At 36.1% G+C, this 16,647-nt stretch overlaps 1 protein-coding gene across 2 annotated transcripts in view; it reads left to right on the top strand.

Moving 5' to 3' along the window:
- The window catches only part of LOC121322321 (zinc finger E-box-binding homeobox 2-like), a 76,695-nt gene that overhangs the window by 41,212 nt on the left and 18,836 nt on the right, over positions 1–16,647 (top strand). The window lies entirely within an intron of this gene.

The following is a 16,647-nucleotide window of genomic DNA, read 5'->3' as shown; positions in this document are numbered from 1 at the left end:
CTTTTTAAGTTGCTTGGATGATTTATGGGACTGTGTTGAACATATTCTTGTGAATGTTTCTTTTTGTATAGTTTTACAAAAAGCATGCTGACCTAAATGGATTAGAAGCAGCTACCCATAGTATAAATGGATCTGTCACCTAAACTTACAAATGCTTGCTTATTTGTAGCCTCATTGTTATTACAAAGCCAGGAGTTTTATGAGTCTTTAGCTGTCGCTCACAAAGTATATTCTTCGCTTGGCACAGCTAATTACCTGTTTTGAATTCTGGATAATAGTCAAAGGAAACACATTTTGTTGGGATGAAAGAGCCATATTGAATGTTCAAAGAGATGAGGGCTTTAATACTTAGAGAGACAGTCTTCCTTTTTCATATATGAAAAGTTTCCTTATCAGGTATTTACTTAAAAGGAGACTACTGCTCAAATGTAGTGTCTTGAGGAAAGTGGAGAGATGAAAGGCTTTTGTTCAAAGTTAGGTTAAGTCCAGGTTTCCTGTGCAACAAGCTCCCCTCTACCCATACATTCAGCTCTTCCTCCTGCCTACTTGCACTCGCTGTCTTTATGGCAAATAGTAAACCCTTCTCGCTGCCTGCCGGTGTTAGATTAAATACAGAGATGGCGACAGGAAAAAGGCTGGAAGGAAAAACAAAAGGGGGAGGGCTGGTAGGGATGTTGTGAGAATGATCAGGTTGGCGATGGAAAGTGCCAGCTTATCCGACTGCAATTTACAGAAATCCAAACAGATTTTAGATGTCTTGTTTCCCTGTCATTACAGCCAGATCTGAGCTAATTATGAAATTTGCTTTCATGATTGCTTGCCTTCTCTTATTGTGGCTATGTACCATTATTATTATTGTATTAGTTTAATGGTTTAGTGCACCTTCAATACCTTTGAATAGTTACTTTTGTTTCACGTATACTAGCATTTAGATCTGACACCTTTAACAGTATTATGATTACTGCCATTTAAAATGCAGTTATTTGTATTATTTTGTGAAATCTGGCTTCTTTTTTCTTTTCTATACACATGAGGGGAAATGTAACTAAAAGTTACCCTCTGGTGTCTAGGGAGTTCAAATTGCCTGGAAGTCTTTTCACTCTGTACGTTTCCTCAGTTTACATTGTGCAAATAATTTTGCCTGACAGAGCCCTAACATGGTAAGCAGAATGAATATGACTTCCGGTTTAGATGAAAATGTGATACCCGTTTAGTCATTCTGAGTTCATATTCTGGGAAGAATAGCTTCCAATTAACTGCAAAGTGTTGTTCAGGTTGCAGAAACATATTTAACTACTTGTCTTAATTCTCTTTCGTTAAGAAATGGAGTTGGCTCATGGGCAGACACACAAAAAAATCAGCAGTTAAAGTGATGTGGTTCCATAATTACAGTAAGATGTTTTAACGTCTGAACTATACAAAGAAGGTAAATACATTAGAAGAGGATTCTGCATATAGCTGGATAGTGACAAGAGTACTGTTGTAAACTAATGCCTACACATCTATCATGTTAATTACATCATTTTAATGTTAAGCTGAGGTATGTTTCTGTCAAAGTCTTGTCACCTTTTTCTTTGCATTTTACAATGAAAAAGATATTGTCGTTATAAGCTTATTACTGGGAACAGACTTCCACAAATGTGCTTGCTGATATTCATTTGTTAGTGAATACATTTAAACCCATTGAAAAGTATTTGCAGCTGTAACTGTTTAACTAATAATAGCTTCCCAAAGACAAAAGATTAAGGAAATAGCATTATAGATGCATGACAATAGAAGCCCATTGGAACCCTAATGACAAGCTTTTTCATTTACAAATTGTTTCCTTTTAGAATTCAGCATGCTTATTCAAGATAGGCTTTTATGTGTTAAGATCTCTGCAGGTTAAGAAATGTATGTGGAGCAATTGGGGTGATTCCCACCTTCAGTCATTGACCCTGTTTATATTACTGTACAGCCTGGCTTCCACACCAATTTAACAAGGCAGGTAAGCTGTTCATTAACAAGCTGACATAGAGAAGAAATAAAGATAAGAATGAGCACAGACAAGTGAGAATAACAAACAAGTCAAAGCATTTGTTTGCAGTGTAATCTACACATCAATTATCCCACTGTGCGAATTACCACCTTTCCATACCCCAGGTACCTAAACATTCACACATACTCAGTCTTTCATGCTTCTGATCAAAAAAAAAGTGGATTGGTGGAAACACAGGGAATCCAAACCCAGGGGTGAAAGACCCTCAGATCAAAATTTCTTTTACATATGAAAATCCTGTGAGCACAATATGTTCATAGCGTTCCATTCCACTCTCCTGTAACAAATCCATTGAATTTGGACATATATACATATACATACATATATACATACATACTGTGATCGATTCACATACTTGCACTGTGTTGTCTTGGCTTTACTCACAAGTCAGGAGTCCAGGATTCAATGAAAACGCTGTAGATTACATTTATTGTTTACAAAATGAAAAACAAAACAAAATAAAATAAAACCTAACCTGGTTTTGGGTTATAACTAAACAATACATGTCCCTATACTATATACAAGGCAGGCTACTCTGTGCATCAAACCAAAATGATTTCGCTCAGACACAGCCTCCTCAAGTGTTGTAAAACCCAACCCTTTTAAAGGTAACACAATGAACATTTTGCTAAACTCCCAATTACTTCAACAGGAGTCAAACCTGACCGGTAGTTCCCGCAAGGTCCTAATGCCTCCAAATATCATTTGTATAGAAAAATGACATTTATTATTTTATTCTCTTTAAACCCAAACTTATTATTTATTTATTTATTTTCTTTATCAACACATGATAATCATTTACAGGTTAATTTCATCAACTGTTGTTAGGTATAATCCCAAAACACTTTACATTATTTACATACTTAGTTTACCAACCAGTTTGTTTATGTTATTTTTCTTAATTCAACACAAAATCCATCACATCAACCCCCCTTGATACGATCTTCGGGCATAGCAAATAACCTTCTATACAAACCAATATATTAATTTAATTTTGTAGTCTAGGCTTCCAACCAGGGTCCTAGGGCTTGTAAACGCTGGTTAGAAACAGGCCCAACCCATTTTCATACTCTCGTTCAGTTGCACAAACAAATTAGTGTATGATTGGGGGTATGTTAATAAAAAGTTAGCATTGATATGCTCCTGCCTTTCCTGTACTGGATGTCGAAACAGTATTATTATTTATTTCTTAGCAGACACCCTTAGCCAGGGCGACTTAGTATGGCTGTAAAGATAAAAACCAGCGTGTTTCCCTTGTGTTTCCATCTTTATTCCTATACATCTATTTCTGTACTGTGGCACATTTGACTTCTCTAGGTAACAACTTTCTACTTATAAACAGGACTGGGTGTTCCTCACCGTTTCTTTCCCCAACCTACAGCTAAAGCATTTGTTTGTAAAATGAATGGTTTGTCTGGACTGACTACTACTGGTTCTTTAAAAACGGCCTCTTAAATCCCTGAATGCTTTTTCCGCTTCCCCATTCCAAACTATTCTATCCGACTGGTTACCTTTGGTTAATTCCGTAAGAGGCACTGTTTGGGTAGCGAAATCTTTAATATAAGCGAAAATCGCTTATAATATCCTATTAACCTAAGAAAAGCTCTTATCTGATTTGTATTGGCTGGCTGCTTACAAGAGAGTATGGCCTGTACTTTCTTTTCCTGAGGTTTTATTTCCCCATTTCCCAGTTTAAAGCCTAGGTATTTAGTCGCTTGCAGAGCAAAGGCACATTTCCTTTTATCTGCGGTCAGTGCAGCACTGCCCTCACCTGGCGCAAATGAGACTTCAGGTCCTCACTAAAAATCCAGGTACACAGCGACATGCTGCTGATGGAGTTGAAGTACCCTATTCATAAGGCGCTGGAAAGTTGCGGAGGAACAATGCAAATCAAAGGGAAGCACTGTAAATTGAAACAGATCTTCAGGCGTTGAAAAGGCTATTTTTTACTTAGATCTTTCTTCAAGAGGAACCTGCAAATATCCTGTTGTTAAGTCTAAGGTAGTTATACATTTAGCCTGTCCTAGTTTCTCAATCATTTTGTCTATTCTTGGCATGGACTATGCGTCAAATTTAAGAATTTCATTTACAGCCCTAAAGTCTATACAGAACAGGATGGTGCCGTCAGGTTTTGGAACCATCTCAACTGGACTTGACCAGTTGCTGTCAGATTCCTCTATTACCTCAGTTTTTAGCCTGCTTTGCATTTCCTCCTTCATGGTCTCACGTTTGGCCTATGGGATGCTATACGGGGACTTCCTAACCTCAACCCCTGGTGGCGTAATGATCTGGTGTTTAATTAGATTAGTCTTCCCTGGTAAATCTGAAAAAGCATCCAAATTATTTGTTATTAAAGCCAGTATCTCACCTTTCTGAGTCTCAGTTAACCACTTGCCAAACAAGTTATCCCCAGACTTTCCCTTTTCCATGTCTGAATGTGCCACAGTTTCTACCTGAGCCTCTTCTTTCCACGGTTTCAATAAGTTAATGTGAAACAACTGACACAGCTTCCTCTTGCCTAGTCTAAAAAACCTTTAGTTCACATCAGACACATTTTCTATTACTTGGTATGGACCTTGCCATTTGGCTAATAACTTGTGTACATGAGAAGGAAGCAAAACCATAACTTTATCTTCTACAGCAAATTCCCGCAGCCTGGCCCTTGCATTTTGATGTTTTGATGTCTATCCTGTGCACGTTCCATGTTTTGTTTAACAATCTCAGTTACCTTTACTATTCTCTCAGCTAGCAGATATACTCAATTACATTTTCCCTGGAACTGAGTTTCCCTTTCCGTGTCTCCTTGACTATATATAAAATTCCATGTGGCTCTCCAATACAGTAATTAAAAGGGTTGGAAACCCAGTGGAACTTTGGGGCACCACCCTGAGCGCAAAAAGTAAATAGGGTAGAAACTTGTCCCAGTCCTTCCCATCAGCCTGCATCACTTTTTTCAACATTTGTTTCAAAGTTTTTTAATCTTTCCACTAAACCATCTGTTTGTGGGTGGTAAACGGAAGTCACTATTTTAATGATCTTGTACGACTTACACAACTCATTCAATATTATCGACTCAAAGGGAGTCCCCTGCTCTGAAATCACTTCATTCGGGAAGCCCACCTGACTGAATACCAGCTTTTTTTCTTTTTCTTTCCTGCTTTTCCTGGTTTTTCAAACATTCCATCTGAAAACTCAAACAGCTGGTTTATCTCACTTGCTCCATCCTTGAGCATGTGGATAATTCTCATTTTCCCTTTAACAATTGATCAAAGTTGGAGCAGTCCCTTCCCACTACCAGTGGTTAAGGCAAGCGAGGAATTTATACTGTACCAGCTCTCCCACAATTTTGATTTCAACCAATTTGGCTGGATAGGTCTTAATGTATCCATGAATACAACTTATCCTAACCTCCTTACAGCTAGGTAAAACTGGATTTTTCTTAATTCAACACCCAATCCATCACAATTCATACATGCATGCATACATACACACACTTAGTTTGCAGTATGTTTTTTCCCACATTAGGTATTTTCATATTTCCCTTAATAATAATAATAATAATAATAATAATAATAATAATAATAATAATAATAATAATAAATCAATATCAGTTAACCTAATAATTATGATAAAGGCATAATACATATGAACTGCTAATATATATGAATATTAATCCTTTGTAAGGGACAACTTATTACAGATTTAGACAGATGAGATGGATATAGTGTTATTTCATTTCTTTGTAATCCTAAATCAGTTTGTTATGCATAGAACACAGGGGGTTAAAAATTATTTTAACATCCCCACTTTAAGATAACTAAAAGAGGTGTTATGAACGTTAGAAAAGCCTTTAGGCTGTCCCCAGGTAGTCCATGGGCTATCTGACATCATAAGTAAAAACACAGTTGTTTCACTGGGTCAGTAAGATATATTCTGCTCATGTACTTTAAGTGATAGCGTGCTTCTCATATGGGTAGAGAAAGAGTAGGCGAGACATGAAAACAGCTCTGATACTGTTTACACACACTGATGCCATGTATAACTTATGGAGTAAAGAAATAACATGGTTGCTGTGGTGATCTTTCAGTCAATGTCTTAAGAATATTGCTTGCTGTGGTTGAGGTTTGAGGAAGACTGTTGTTTAACTAAAAACAATAATACAACAACTTTCAGTTTAGTATTATTTATTTATTAGACTGTGCCACAGTTCTGTTAAAAAGTTAATGTCTGTTCCCTGTGAGTGAGATTCTGGCCAGGAATCTGCATTTTAGGCGATATGAAGGTAGTACAGAGAAGTAATGATGTTTTTGTTTTGTTTTGTATTTCATTTGCAAATGTTGTTATGCTGTCAAGCCCTGTTTCAAATTGATTCTGCATCTCATGACTACCGGTAATTGGGATGTAGTAACTGTATCAGCCTCAGCAGTATCTAGAGGTTGGAATCCCTGTAGGGTGCTGGGCCTTGTTGTCAGGGGCGCTCATTTACTGATTGGAGAGTGAGGTAGCAGGATGAAAAGGAATCCCATTTCCTGAAGCTCGTTTGATACCTGGTGGGGATGCTATTCAGGTGACAACGATACAGGCACAGAGGGGGAACAGATGTGATTTACACACTCATTATCATCTGAATGAGAGCTCAGATAGAACCAGATCAGGGCCTAGTCCTTACCTGGACAGTTTCCCCTCTGATCTTTATCCCATCTGAGGAACTTGATCCCCCCTCTGACCTCTTTAAATCCCTGACCCCCAGCTGGTGACTCACAGAGTTTTATGACAGTAAGCGGTCCTCCAAAGCTCGAAGCACAGATGCTATTCAGAAAATGTGCCTTCACACTGATTTTGTCCTCATTGTGTTTAAACCTCATCAGGAATATTCCCCCCACAATAAAGCTGAACACTACTCATTTGTTTGGAAGTCTTCCAAGATGCTGTCTTTGACAGCGAGTCCTAGTTCATACCTCGGATACATTTTGTGCTAATAGTTTTTGTTGTTGTTTTATTTTAATTCATGTGCACACTGATTGCAGATTTGGATGTTAAAAAGGTTCGTAACCAAAGCGTTTCTGTTGTTTGTATGGACACACATTGTAAGCAATAAGCACAACAACAACACACACATCTTTGTATTAATTAATCATTAATGTATCATTTAGTTTCATTGAATATCTTTATAATACCATATGCTAAATTCTAAAGATGACAAAATGCCATTTTTTTTTTGTTTTGTTTTCAGGTACTTCTGTAGTGATATGCTGATTACATTATTTCTCCATGAAAAGAAACAAAAACAAAACAAAACAAAAAACGCCTGCAGCAGTTTAAGACAAGAATGCCAAACAACCTTGACCAGATCAAGCTGTTGTTTTTAACGTTCACTTATCTCAGGGTCTGCCTGATAGTTTTGGCGAGCAGCTAAAGGTGCAAGGAATTTGTGGGAACAAAAATGACTGCCTTGTTTCAGATTTGTAATTAGTTTTACAGATTTCATAGACCAAAATAAATAAATAAATAAAACAATGTGAGTTCAATTGTTTTGTTTTGGTTTTTTTTTTTTTATCCCATTTTCCACTTACAGTAACATCACGATCAAATGACTTTGTTACAGTCCATAATTACAACTCAGGTTCTGCTTAACTGTTATTAACAAAAACATATAGTAATCTGTTCTGACACTGCAATATGTTATTGTAGCATTCTAATTAATCTTACAGGAAGTGTAATAAATTTACAATATCAGATTGAAGCAATACTGCATATAGATTTATTAATGCTTTTAATCAGTTCTGGCAAAATTAATTTTGCACTGATTGCTTACATTTGAATTTGCATACTTAGTGCAAGTGATTTATTTTTATGGATTCCTTTTTATTAAAATGGGAAATGTAGCCCTTCAGCTGCAAAACATTTCTTATTTCTCCACTGAATATGTTCAACATTATGGTTAGAAAAAAAAAGGTGAACCTTTTAGTTTACTAGCAAAGGTTTGTTTAAAAGTTTGTGTTGAGCACTATAAGTTGGTATTCCACATTTATGTAAAGTTTCTTGTCTTTAGGGATTCCTTGTTGTTTCCCGTGAATTTTGTATTCAGAAATGAGAACACTTTATTGCCACCAGTTGCCTTTAACAACACACACACACAAAAAAAAAACCAACAACAAAAAAAAGTTATAGCTGTAAAATTTCTGTATGTTAATGTAGGTGATGAATTGCATTTCATTTCAAGATATTTGGATACAGGGAATACTGGGTTCAAAGAATTTGAATTGTAATGGCTTTATGTGAAGATTGTGCATAATGTATAATTTAGTGTGGAATGATGTAAAGAACAAAAATATTTATTATTCAGACTTGTATAATAGACTTTATGGATGACTATGCATTCCCTGCAGAGTTATCTTAATTGAATAGATTTAAACATAGTTTTTTTTTTTTTTTTTTTTTCAATTGACGCACTCAATTTTAAAGGCCAACTGCACTTGTTCATTTTCATAATAATATTGTAGTGGTTGTTGAAAGATTTTGTAACTTCTGATTTCACATTCCATATATATCTCAAGAAACTTTTCTTTTTGGTCTTGCATCTTTTTGCTTTAGTTCCCTAGCCCTGAAACAAAAAGGTCAAAAACTGAACCTAAACATTTTATGATAAACATTGTTTGTTAAGATGTATATCAACTATTAGGCAATGTAATTTCCTTGCCCAGTGTTACATGCCAAAGTAGGCAAAAATGTAAAACAATGTCTGGGTAATATGTTGACTGTAAAATTGCACATCTAAATTAAGTTATCCACATTATCTTCACAAGCATACATTTAGACAAATGCACTGCAGCTAGAGCTAAGGCAGCGTGAACTCTTAGTTTCTGTGAGTAGAGTTGATTGTTCATGTTAAAAAGGGAGCTGATAGCACTGCACTGTGACTATCAGCTTGGCATCTGCCACACCCCACATCAAACTGACAACCAGCATTTACTGCCAGTATCAGCAGATTCCACTACCTGAAAGATTTAAATTGGGGAGCGGTGTAGTCACCAGTGGCATCAAGCCACAGTGTTCCTCAACAACTTGAGACAAGCAAAAAAAGGGAATTGGGAAAGGAGTGTCGTCACAGCTCCAGCTTTAGAGCACAGTCACAGATAAGAGTCTCAGCTTACAAACACAGGCCTCTCAGTAACAGAGAGATTGTTACAAGCATGTACATGATCCTGCTTGAGTGAATGGGCAGCTGGAGTGATTTCAGCACATGTTGTGAATGTGCTGGGGAAAAGAAAATGAAAAAAAAAAACAACAACAAAGGCCAAGATTTGTCAAAGTCATAACTGGCTGAAGATGCATTCTCATTACCATTATCCATGGTTTTGGCATACATAATTTAAGGACTCTAAGCTAAAGCAGAGAACAGCACTTTTTATTCTTCATACTACCCATTGTAAAAATGTAGTGGGACCACAGAATTAGTTCCTCAGATTATAGAATTCAGTATTTAACCATATCTTGTAAAGGAAGACTTCAGTGTTAAACAGTATAATCTTTTGAGTGGTTTGATAATATGGTCTTGAAAGGGTTAGGGTTAGTGAAAAACATGTTCATAGTGTAAAATTAAATGTTATTACATTTTAAGATTGGGTTTTATGGACAGAAGTACTTTAAGTTGCTAATCTTGTGATGCGTGCTAATTAGTGTACCAAAATTTATATTGATTTAAATATTAAATATTTGTCATTCTAAACTGTTATAAAGGAGCCTTGTTTAAATCTAGGGGATGTCAAATTGCAACACAATTGTATATTCATGTTTCTTCATATGCCAATTCCAACTGCAGGTTTAGATTTGAATAGTTGTTTACTGACTTAACAAAATCTGTTTTCTGACAGAGTGAAGGGGATGTCCCCATCAACAGCCAAAAGAAAGATAGTAGGAACTGTTAGTATGCAAATACAATCAGTACAGTATTTTCATGGAGATGATTTACATAAACATATAATATATATTTTCACTTGATGTTTGATATGCATCTCTGATAATTTTTAGAGCCCTCATTATGCACTATTACATAGGTCCCTCTCAAGAAAACACATGAACACTTTTTGTTTTGACACTTGTTATATATTCCACCTTTAAAAGATGTGATAGTATGAACAGTGCATAGAGAAGCTGTGTGGAACGGAATATCTCTAAATAAAATGTGATTTGATAAATGATTTGCAGGTGCTGTGCACTGTAATTTTTCAAACATGAACACCATTGCGTGATGAACATCACGTACTCATGTAAAGTGACATTTTTTAAGTAGTTGCAGCATTCACTTGGGGGAAAAAAAAGGAAAAACAAAAAACGCTTTTATATCAAAAGAAAATAAGAAATTGTCTCCTTTTGTGCGAGAAAAGTACCAGTTTGTTCAGGATTCGAACTGGAATGATATTATTCACCAAAAGGTTTTGTGTGTATTTGGTTAGTTACAGTAATTATAGCCAATAACTGACAGCCAAAATCACGCAGGAGAAAGTAAAGGCTGTTTTCTCACACAAGGCCTCGCTGCAGAACATCTGCTGAGAGATTTGCATATTAATTAACCCATATTAACTCTAATTATTCTGGGAAATTATCAAATAAATTAAATTTTCTAATTTTAACCTTTCTTTTGCTTGACGTGTGTCAGTGCTGGAAGAACTCGGAAGGTTGTCTCACCTGGGCTATAAGCTAAGGAGATAGTGGTTTTTTTTGTTTTTGTTTTTGCTTTAGACCTGAGGGCAGCCTGGGGAGCTTTTGTGTGTCGTACACTTTTTTTGGGGGGGCCCTGAACATTTGTCGAGAGATGGAACATGTGTGCTTGTAAGCACAGATGGTGGGTTCGTACAGGGGCGAGGCAAGGTGGGACCTCAGAGCAGTTGAGCAAACCTTAAAGCTTTCTTTTTCCAGCCTGTTGCTCAGGCCTCTGCAAATAAATGGTAGTTTAATTCAATTAGAGTCAGGCTACTGTGGGTGCCTCATAGTAGACAGTATTGAATCACCCCGCCCCCCCACCCCCCTTCCCAACATGTAGACAAACACTCCACGTTTGGTTTACACTCCACTGAGTTTCTAGCATTCCTGCTTCCTACAAAACAGTCCTACTCTGTTCAGGCTTTTGTTCAAGTTTTGCCACTGTTTTTTGCTTACTGCGAGCTCTGAACTGTTGCGGACAGGATAGTGTTATCGTTTCCTAAAACTGTATGAGACCTCTGATGACGCTATGTGAATTTGACGTACATATGTGATAACCCCCCCCCCCCCCCCAAAAAAAAAAAAAAAAAAAAAGTACATATTACCATACCACGAGTCCAAATGTTTAAATAATATTATATTATTATTATTATTATTATTATTATTATTATTATTATTATTATTATTACAGTAGTCTCATGCTAAGAGAACACCCCTTGGGAAGCAAGCAAAATGTTCTTATAGCCAAAGTGGCAAAAATAATGGCAGTTACTTAGGGTTAACTTAACTTTAATAAACTAACTGTCAAACTAAATTAACACAGCATCCATAACCATGTTACAAAATGTAGCAACAATATACAAGACATGCACATTATTTAACAGAATGGTGAAGCAACACACCACAATGGGAAACACCAAATTGCTCGGCAACTTGTGTCTAATTCAGGTTTATTTCAAGAGCTTGAACAATTTCCAACTTTGTGTAGCAAGAGAAACAGCGGCGCATTTTGCCATTTGTTCACGTGCCATTTTGTAGCAATGAGGTGCACTCGTGGAAATCAGAATACAAAGCAATTCAATGATATGATGGCGGTTCTGGAAAAATGTAATATACCAATCAGTGTCCCTCTCGCGATGACAAGTCACTTTTTTTTTTTTTTTTTTACAAAACAGTACTATTTGTGGTGAACGAATCGCTATCAGTGCTAAGAAGGTGTTCTTTTCAGCAAAGTTCCTGTTCCTTTAGCCGGAGCATTTACAATGGGAAAAATCTGTTTCACCATAAGGGTGTTCCCTTAAGCTAAGTGTTCTCTTAGGAAGTGTTCCTATATGCGGAGACTACTGTATTCTTCTTCTTGTACTTATTATAATAATAATAATAATAATAATAATAATAATAATAATAACATATAATTTCAATTTATCTGTGAGTGGAAGCCAGTTTTCTCTATAAAAGAATTAACAGTTTGCATTTTAAATATTGATTGTTAGAAAACAACACCTCCATTGGAAAGCTGTGAGACAATGATCTCATTTCCACCTTAATGCTTTTCCTCCCCCTTTGAGCCATGCAGGTGATCAACATCCCCCAGAACCATGAGAGAGATGGAAAGACCAGTTATCCTCCAATAGGGTACATGTCCTATTCCATTATCACTGCTGAAGAGATAGGAAGCAGCACATTACCTGAAGCAAACTTTCAGTCACTTGAGCTAAATGTTGCAACCTCACAGCATAGGATTCTAAAGGGACTCAGATGAGCAGACATTTTGACCACTGGAATATATACGACATTTTATTTATGTATTCATTCATTTATTTACTTTACTAACTTATGATTTCTGATGGAGGAAGTACAAATACACCCCATTCCTGCATGGAAGCACGGAGCTTCATTTTGGGGCAGGTGTATCACTAAGCAGCAAGCTGTCATTTCATCTGTAAAAGGTATGGTTTTCTTAGGGTACTACTATAACATACAAAAAATCCTAAATGCAAGGATTCAGTTGGTTGGAGTATATATCCTTACCGAAAATAAAGTATTTGCAGCTGTTTTTTTTTTTTTTCTTCTTGTTTTTATTTTACCAGTACTACATTACAGAATATAGTGAAACTGACCATACTACAGTAATAAGCCAATTCATTTTTTTAACGTATAATTTACTCTAGTTTCATTTCATATTGTGTGGTGTTGATTAGGTAACATTTAAAGAGGAAGGTGATTTCCTTCACCTTTCCAGTTAATCAAATTCATATTCAGCAAGTCTGCTAAACAACACTTGCATCACAGATGCATAACATTTTATGTATCACTTCCTTAAAAATAATAGTCTTTTTTATTGTGCTTTACTCTTAGTTATTGTGGCCTGTAAGATTATTATTATGGGGAATCCACCTTAATCTATGGTTCCATAACATTTAAAACAAAAAACATTTTCATGTTGTATATTGGGTGAGAATTATACTTCAGCTGTTACTGTTTGTGTTGAGGTTTGGTGGGTAATTGCACAGAATTGGCCTGTGTTTGGAAATACAAATGACATAGCTCTTAGATGCTGCTTGTTCTAGAAGAAAGAAAATGGTAAAGAGAATAAGGATGGCTATTTTCAGCAGATGAAAATTCTTAGAGAGGCTGTGGAACTTTTTTGTCTGTCGTAAATGATTTTACGATAGTCTTTCTTCTTTCTCACTGAAAAGCACACAAAGACTTGATGTTGCAGGAAAACACTGCTGGGTTTTATTTTATTTATTTATTTATTTTTTGGAATGAAAAACAGGTTTGCGCTTAAAAAGCACCAGACAGCAAAACAATGATTATCATTCTTTCCTTCACCCCCTCTACTCCCCCACACAAATAGTCATTTTGAAAGGTGCTAGTCATCATAATCAATACAATATACATTATTAACAACTGCCCTCTTCACTTTCTTAACTGACAGCATAATACCAGCATTATACAAAGAATAAGGGCTAGCTAGATAGAGGGGTTAATATTAGACACTTCAGTAAATACAAATGTCATAGTAATTATCTAAAATACATTTGAATGAAAGAAGTTCAATTTATTTGCGTGAAAACGAAGCAATAAACCAAACAGGTAACACCATTCTGTAAATGTCAGATTTAATTGCCTTTGTTGTCTGTGACACTAAAGGAAGAACAAATATAGGATATGTCATCGAAAGAGAAATTGCCAAGAAGTAAATATTATTTATACATTAAAACAAACACAAAAGGCAGATTTCTGTAAGGTATGGTATTGTAAGGTACAAAAAAAGGGCCATGCACACATTTACACATATTTAAATTGATAAAGTGAGGGTGGCAGATGTGAAGCCTGACATTCTGGATGTAATACTGCAGTTAAGATACGACATTAGTTAAATCATGGAAGTCACTCACAAAAACGGTAGCATGTATATTTCTTGTGATTAAATAGAACAGTTGTTTTCTGCCAGGTACTGTTAAATGTCATGAATTCCTAGTGTTTACAAAACTTGTCTTGGCAAAATAACAGTGATAGCAGTGTTGCAAAAAGGGTGTCTTACTGCTGAACACATTTTTTTTTCACTTGGTGTTCAAATAATGCTACACCATATACTTTTTTGAACTTTTGTTTCTTCTATATCCCTGTGATAGATGTAAATGTATTTCCTATTACAGCAACTCTGCGTTTTATGCCAAATGTTCACATCTACTAAATGGAGATCGTCCTTGTGTACAGAATGGCCTATATGACCCAATGGCAAACATTGCTTTTGTGTGGGAGGCCGGCAAACATGTGCTTTCGTGTGGGGGTGGGAGGCCGTCTTCTTTTCTGTTGTTGACACAATCACTGTTAGTGATGTTAAATACAATTTGACAGTTTCCATGGCCCCCCTTGAACATTATACACATTATATATATATATATATATATATATATATATATATATATATATATATATATATATATATATATATATATATATATATATATATATAGTTGTTGTTTCACAAACTATTATTAATAGCTACAGTGTGTGTGTGAGGAAAATAAACAAACCAAAAAAAACAAAACAAGCAGCATAATATGAAACATTTTGAAAAGTTGGACACCAAACTTTGTAAGACTCCCCAGTGCAGAATGTTTTATTTACCAAGTAAAATACTTTCCCTTTTCTTTGTCAAAGATATCACATGCTCTCTGTGAAGGTTTCATTTGTACCTATAGAAGGACATTAAATCTTCTTTCCACCTAAAGAAAAGAAAAAAAAAAGCACTGATGATTAAGTGCTTATGTAAAAGAAGGAAAACCTTCGTCTTACATAACAGTGGAAACTTATTGACTGTTTTACAAAAACATGCAATCTAGTGACACATACAACTATTTTAAAACCCACCCGTCGAAAAATGTACCTAAAATTATTATTGTCAGTAACCGTACAGAATATATACGTTTGTGGTGTTAAAAACTAAATGCAACACTAATCACAGAAAGACTAAGGCTGAGAGTCTGGCTAATCAGAAGCCCTATAGTGGAATTCAGAAAGGAGCTGTGCAGCTGTAAGTGGAGTTGACAGTAGCTATTTATTTAGTTTGAAAGTATTTACTGCTGTTTGCAAGAGAGGGCTCTAAAGGTTGTGAAGCATTGCTATCATATGGTGATGGATGTTTCACGACTGACCCTATAGTGAGACATAACTTCATTGCTTGTTTAGATTGCTCTGATATTTGGAACTCATGAGAAGCTGCTGATTAATCGAGAATCTTCCCTTTTTTGTACATCCAAAATATTTAAGTCACAGTGCAGTAACGCTGTTGATGTGTCATTCCATGCGGTATGCCAGAAACAAAAAAGAGACCCTAAAAGGCATGTTTTTTAGGGAATAAAAGCCTTTTAAAACCTGTCCAGCCTTAGATAATTTCATTCACTCTTTCTAGACCTCTCTTTATTCCCCTTTCGTCCAGAGATCAGTTTTTAGGGGAGGGTTGATAGCTTCCCAGGCCTCCTGGCCTTTTGTTGCAGCCCCCACTGAGACGGCCCTCAGAACCTTTAGAAAGGAGTCTTCTGCGTGTTGCTAAGAAATGGTTAAATCTCAGTTGCTACATGGGGGAAAAAATAAATAACAGCGCATTATCAATTGTGCCAAGGTATATCTGGACCACACAGCTCGTTCGAATGTCTCACTTTCTTTCCCTTTGCCTTTGTTTTTTTTCATTTCAGAGGGCATTACCCAGCCTCAACTTGCCTAAACCCTTGTGGTCACACCTCTTGAAAAGGTTTTGTTTCTCCCGTCAATTGGTATTCAAACCAGGTCAGCGGATTCTGTTTACCCCGTCTCCGCAGCCGTTTTCATTTTAATTTGCACCTGTTGTGCAGTTGTTCGGAAGGCAAGTGCAGGCCCGCGGATTATACAAAGATCATATTATGAACAGATATAGGCAGTGTAATCTTTTTGTCCCTAGTCTAACCTAAAAAAAAAAAAAAAAATCGTCTGGGCTTTTTTTTCTTTTTTTTTTTCCTTGGGAACCTGACAGATAAAGTAATCAATATGACTTCAATTTTACTACTAAAAGTGGTCCAAGAATCCCTGAAATGCATTATAAACTTAAAGTGACTTAATTTTTTTAACCACTTGTCTGTAATCCTTTAGTTGGCAAGAGCTACTTGAGATAACCCTGTCCATAACTTAGTAGGAGATTGCTTTATTAGGCATACACAGAACTCAAAATGAACCTGAAAATTGTTTGTGCTTTTTTTTTTCCATGGGCCATTTGTTTTAGCCTTGTTCCCATGATGTCATGGTTTTAACTTTTCTTTCTTTTTTTTTTTTTGGTACGTGTTTCTTAAGTGTTGGGTTAGCAGTACTTGGCACTGTTGTATGTCTGCGTACGATGCTGTGTTTCTCTAGCTGAGCTAATA

The sequence above is a fragment of the Polyodon spathula genome, chromosome 10 (assembly GCF_017654505.1).
Source record: "Polyodon spathula isolate WHYD16114869_AA chromosome 10, ASM1765450v1, whole genome shotgun sequence".
In the NCBI taxonomy this organism is placed as follows: domain Eukaryota; kingdom Metazoa; phylum Chordata; class Actinopteri; order Acipenseriformes; family Polyodontidae; genus Polyodon; species Polyodon spathula.
This window is presented reverse-complemented; position numbering and strand designations above follow the sequence as displayed.